Genomic DNA, 6,694 nt, shown 5'->3' on the forward strand with positions numbered 1-6,694 from the left:
GAATGGAGTCTTAATAAATATTATTAATATTATCATGAAATATAAATATATATAATGTAGTAAAGAATTAGTAGTACCTTAATATTTTACCATTTGGCTACACAGCATTGCATTTATCACCACAGCTAATCCAAAGATCAAATCCATCAAGCGGCTGAAAAAAATCGGTTGAAGATATAGGAAGCAGCATGAAGTGAAAAATTCATCAATCACTTTATTTCCCTCACAATTTTAAAATATGTAAAAGGTAAAATAAAAAATAAAATAAATTGCCACTATATCTTTACTTGCGTTTTTAATTTCTTGAACAAGATTGATTTTGTAAATGAAACGAATAAAATATAAATAATTTATAAAAAAGGGTAATTTTAAAAACCGGATCATTAATATTTCAAATAGAATATTATAAAAACAATTTGAACTAAAAAATGTATTTTTATATGGTCTAATTAAAAACAAAATATATATATATATATTTATATAAAGTATATAAATAAATAAAATGTATATATTAATAAATAAAGATTATTTATATGTAGAATGGAGGAGTTCAGCCACTGAAGTGAAGTGATGAGCTGAAAAGAGAAAGTAAAATAATAAATATCGCATTTATAAATACTATGATACACTTATTTCTAATTTTAACATTTATATATAACCCCTAATATATATGCATTTATACAATATATATACACATAACCCCCCTTTTTACAATTACATAATTTAAAAAACTTTAATCCTAAAAATTAAACCCAATTAGAACATTGACCTAGAGGAATATATTTGTTTTCCAGAAGATTTTTATTGTCTTATAATATCAAAAGAAAAATATTATAGATTTGAACACGTATAACTTTGGGGTAAATTTCTATTACTTTTGATACTTAAAAAAATTAGATCTTTGATAGGAATAAATCATAATGAGTTTTTAATCATAATGAATTTATTTATAAACTTCCAATATTTATTTTTTCCCCTTTTGTACTAGTGCAGATGTTTGCATTACTATCCAGACCTCTTAATTACCCCTTTTAAAATTTTCTTAAGAATGCATTAACACAGCATAATAAAGCCATTTCAGGTAGGAATTAAAAAAGCTCTATAAATTATTCTATTGAAACAAAGATGCAGAAAAGCATGTTTGATAAAATGATTTATAATTTTTAAATGGAAATTTTGTAAATTAAAAGTTACTGATGAATAGCAAATGGAATCAAATTGTGATCAATGACAATCCAAGTGAAACGAGTATTAAATAATACAAATATTAAATTCAATATTGAAGTTATATTTATCTGCAGGATTATACAAAAAAAATAATCGTATTATTCTATTCAGTAATCCATAAAGAGGTACTTTTTCAACAATTATATGAAACAATTAGAAAGAAATTATATATGTGAGTGGGAGGTGCAGAACGATTTACAGCAAGGTGACAGGTACCAATTAAATTACAAATTATAATCATATATATTTATAAAAGTGAAGGTGCTGAATTTTAGTTTTACACGAATTGGAAAATGATTTATTAAACATATAAATTTATAGAAATAAACTAATTATTACAGTGGATAACCAGCAGGCAAGTAAGGCATATAATACCCTAGAAGGCTAAAACAAGGGGGTTTATATCTGTAAGTTGATACAGACACAACAAAACACAACTTCACCGATGGCGCTGTCAAAAATAATGTGTTAGGAAGTTGAAACTCGTACTGAGCACGTGGAAGGGATGAACAAACCGGTCTAGCACAAACCGGTAGATACAGTGTTGCCAGATCGCCAGATCTCTCATTACGTTTCTCGTATAATTCACAATTGAGACAGTGCTGAAAATTATTTTGAACACTTACTTGCAAAACTAACATTTAACAAGATCGGGTAACATTCAGGTTTTGTTTTTTAACTATAATTCTTCAATAACTATTATCATAAAAATTCATTTTTTTACAGGAGCAATTCTGTCTATGAATTTTTAGATAATACTTATTGAAGAATAATAGTTAAAAAACAAAACCTGATTTTTACTTGTTCTTATTCAATGTTAGAATTGCTCCTGTAAAAAAAATCTTTCAATTGTATTTAAAATATATTGATGGAAAAATTCTTCAAATGGTTTGGTAATTTATAAAAAAGGCAATAAAAGCAAAAGATTCTTGTTAAAACTTAGTATTATATTGTGTTACACAAAAACAAGGAGTAGACATTGTTATTTTTTAAGGATACAAACAATAGCACATTCATAAAAATAAACTTATGGATAAATCTACACATTAATTTATATCAGTCTATTTCATTCATATTTATGCGCATCAGTCAATGACCTGACAGCCTATTTTTGTATGTTACTTTATCATATCGCATTTGAAAATTCTTTTTATCATAAATGATACCCCAGTACCGTTGTGAAACGGTGATTCCCTCTGCATTTTGGCCCTACATTCAAAAAATGTTTACACAATGATTATTTTATAAATAAATAAATAAATAAATAAAAAAGCAATTTCATCAGAAAAATACACAGTAAAATATTTATTACAAATCACAATATCATCGAAGTTAATCCATGCACTGAGTGATGATTTTACAATAATGTATGATAACAGCCTAAGTGAATAAATTTTCTGGAAAGAACTCTATTTCTAACATTATTACCAGAATCATCTTCACCATCTTACTCATCTTTATATGAAGTACAAAAATTTATTGTGTTATGTCTATTTGTGTAGCTATTTTGGTAGCTGGTTTCCACACCACCTTTGAGGTACAGCATTTGGCGCGTTTTTTTTATAGTGCTATCCCACGTAGGCCTAGTGCACTTAGCCTTTTCTCTAATTATAATATGTTATCCATTAGTAGCAATAGTAGTAGAAGAAGAAGAAGCCACAGACTTTAATTATTTTGATGATTTTAAAAATTTATAAGGGTTAATTTTTCTAGTTATATTTGATGAAATCTTTACTTAAAACTGAAAAAAAAGAAGAAAACAAAAGTTAAAAAAAGAAAAGTAAATGACAAACGAGAGTTATTTATAGTTAAGCTTCTTATGATATGTTAAAACTATGCACTAACATAATCTGTAATACCGCTTTGTTGAGCACAAACTAATTTTTACTCTTTCACGTCATTTTTACACTTTTTTCATCATTTATTCTTTTACCATAAACTATATTTCATCATATTGTGCAGGCTACAATTGCATGTTTTACTTTTTTCAGAAATCAAAACTGTTAATCCTGATGGCCATACCATCTGCCACGTTGAGAATGCGAAATTTGTTCTACATAAGCCACGAAAAAAATTGTTAATTAATATATTAATAATAAGTTTAAAATAAATAAATAAAGAAAATAATACTTTCTTAAAAGATAAGAAAGTCTTTGTTTTCTTCTTTTTTTATGACAAATAATTAATATAAATAATAAATAAATACTTTTGTGTGTGCATGTGTACACAATCCATTTATGATGAATAGAGACTTAAGATTGTGAAAAATATTGTTGTCAATTTACAATCGGATCTCAATTTTCTGTTTAAAAATCTCAAATATCTTGAAAACTGTCGGTCCTAGTGGCTTGGAAAAACTTTTGATCCCCTACAATGAGATAATGAGTAATGTTCCTCTAAGTAGAGTCGTTGTTAACCATTGAGTAGCTTGATTTTTGGTCTTTCCAAACGAGTTGTTTGTTATATTTTGTATCAATTAAACAATAATATATAGCAAAATAATATGACTAAATAAATGCTAGTCTTAATGATTTAGTAGCTTGTTTTGAATGGCTTGTTTTGTATGATATGCGATAAAGCAATCATTTAAAAAAGTATTGCCAACCATGATACTTCGGTGCCACGAACACCGAAGGTTACAGGAAATATCAACAATCGTTTCTGTGGTAATGAAGACACCGATGGGAAAATATAGTTTCTAACAGGTGTGGCAAACAGCAGTGCCTTTACAGTAAGAATGAAACCATATGATTTTTCTAAAATGTGTTAAACGAATACTATGCAAATATATTATGCTCATAATTGTCTGGCAAAAAAAAATTAAAGATGGACAAACCCACAACTCACAAAGCCGAAACAAAAACAGTAAAATCTTACGATACCTTAACTAGCAAATAAAACGGGGAGAAATAAGACATTTTTTTTTTAAATTTCTCCTTGCCGGTCATAACGGAATTGCATCTGATGGTATATTACGGCTGATTTAACAGAAATGCATTAGTGCATTGTGTTGTACAAACATCAGCAGGCGGATACACTTTAGCAGTACCACGGGGAAAATTCAAGAGAGTATCCTAGCATAATTGGTACATGTTCCTATCACAAATTTACCAATTATTGTTGAAAATTACAATTACTCACTATTTTAGAGTTAGTGCTGACAGTGACCCGTGGCGTATCGAAAATATGCTGTTTTGGAAGGCCATAATTTCAGAATTTGTACTAAACATCCAAAAGGAAAGCCTGAGCATATTATTCCTGAAGACCTATCCATTAACCACCAGCAGTACTTGTACAAGAACGTACAGCCATTATATACCAATTCCAACAAAAATATTAATTTATGAAAGAACCAATTCAAGAATAAAGATTTATTAAATGAAGATTTGAAAGAAAAACAAACAACCTTATTTTGAGGGGACCTAAATATTCAGATGGATTTAATTCTTGACAGTAAGAAAAACTGTAATATTTTGAAAGAAACAAAAAATTTTTAAGCAAATTTAAGATATATTTAAACAAATGAGTTCTTTTATTTTTAACCCTCACTTGTTTTTTAATTAGCACTACCTTTTTTAATCTTGAACTGAAAATTGTGCAACAAATTGCATTCAACAGAGGAAGATTACAAGGTAATAAAACCATAGTACAATGAAAATTGATTTTTTTTAGACATAAGATCCCATTATTTGTGCACAGTCAAGTAGTATTAATATAATGCATACAGTTATTAGTACCTGCTTCGGCTATTAACTTTATTTATAAATATTCAACTAACATATTACTTACTTTAGTCATACTCCTAGTATATTCTTACTCCTTCCTATTTTTCTTTTTTCTGATGATTCTTTTTGGTGGTACTTGAGGTTTTTTAAATATAAAATCATCTTCACTGTTAGTACTTGGAAACTTTTTAGGGCAAAGATAAAATGTATTTGTTTGTACAGATTGGCCAGCATTTTTTGAGGACTTTTTTGAAGACTTTTTTGAAGTTCTAGAATACGGTTTATCTATAAAAAAAAAAACTTATGTTAATGAATTTTCTCCAAAAGTTATAAAAACACTGGTAATTTATCCATTATATTTTTTATGAGGTATTCATTCTTAGAAGATAAAATTCCTTTTATATGATTTAAACAAATAATGTAATTTTTAATATAACTCATATTAAACTCAGGTTTCTGATATATTCTGTATATTACAGCTCAATTTTATAACATAATAAAATTAGAGCTCATATTATGGATACGACTAGAATCACCTTATTTGTTCAGGAGAGCATTAAGTGTTGATTTCATTTGAGTGGTTACATTAATAGTCAGAATCATTGCTACTGGAGCTCCAACTCACATCATGTATTAATGACTTCTACACCCACATAAAACTCACAAACACACCATTAAAAAACTGAAAGCCAGCACAACTCATGAATTATGAGAAATTGGAAGTGGTATTCACCAAAAGGTTGCACAGAATAAGAAAAAGAGGGTAAAGGATTGCTTTGTAAAAATGGTGGATAAGTTAAACACACATATCTTATGAAAAAATTTCATTTAAATATTGTTTGCATAGATAATTGTAATATTTATAACTAATCGCATTAAATATAGGACATTATTTTTCTTTAAATATGGTGTACATTTTTAAATGTACACCTTAGTATATTAATAATATTGGAAAAAATTATTCATTTATTTTTTTTCTACACTTAACTGAAATAATGATAGAAAACTAATCAGCTGTTAACATCAAAAAAAAAAAATTTATTCAAATAAATCCAATGTACAAAAGTCATTTCAAGAGTAGTCCCCATTTTCCATAAAAGTATATAATAAAGATTTTCTTATCTTTCTATATAACTTAAGATCCCCTCTCCACTTAATTAACCTGAACATTTAGGTTTTCATAATGTATTAAATGCTTTTGTATGTCCTTGTACCTATTACATTAAACAGTACACTCTCAATATTTCTTTACCAGAAATGTATAATACCAAATGCGGATAAAGCAATTGTCTCTAAAGAAAAAAGAATTATAATCTTTAAACACAAGCTGCAATGCTAGTGTAAGAAAACCAATCTAAATATCTACCTTTATGTTTTTTATTACGATCTTGACGAGATTTATGTGATCTTTTTGCACGTTGGTCAACATTGTCCTGTAACAGAACAATATTAAAATTGTTATATTAATGAATTAATAACACATTAAAATATTAGTGATAAGAGTCTTCATCAATTTATGAGGAACTACACAATGCAAAATAATAATTTGTCTGATTATGGTACTAATCAAGTAATAATTTACAAAATGGTACTTCAGTGATTAAAATCCACACATATGCCAATCATATTGGTATTTACTGCTTTTTATGTTGAAAGAATTCTGATGATTACTGTAAACTCTGAACAAGGAACCTACAAAACACACTGAAAATTTATCAACATAATCCGTAAATGCAAGATCC

General features: G+C 27.4%; 1 long non-coding RNA gene across 1 annotated transcript; it reads right to left on the bottom strand.

Moving 5' to 3' along the window:
- Positions 1-438: 438 nt before the first annotated feature.
- Positions 439-6,391, bottom strand: LOC142331102 (uncharacterized). The gene is made up of 3 exons (XR_012757888.1): positions 6,319-6,391; positions 5,017-5,237; positions 439-575 (listed from the first exon to the last, which is right to left on the bottom strand). It is a non-coding gene; the product is annotated as an uncharacterized LOC142331102 (long non-coding RNA).
- Between the last annotated feature and the right edge of the window lie 303 nt (positions 6,392-6,694).

The sequence above is a fragment of the Lycorma delicatula genome, chromosome 10, assembly GCF_047948215.1.
Source record: "Lycorma delicatula isolate Av1 chromosome 10, ASM4794821v1, whole genome shotgun sequence".
In the NCBI taxonomy this organism is placed as follows: Eukaryota; Metazoa; Arthropoda; class Insecta; order Hemiptera; family Fulgoridae; genus Lycorma; species Lycorma delicatula.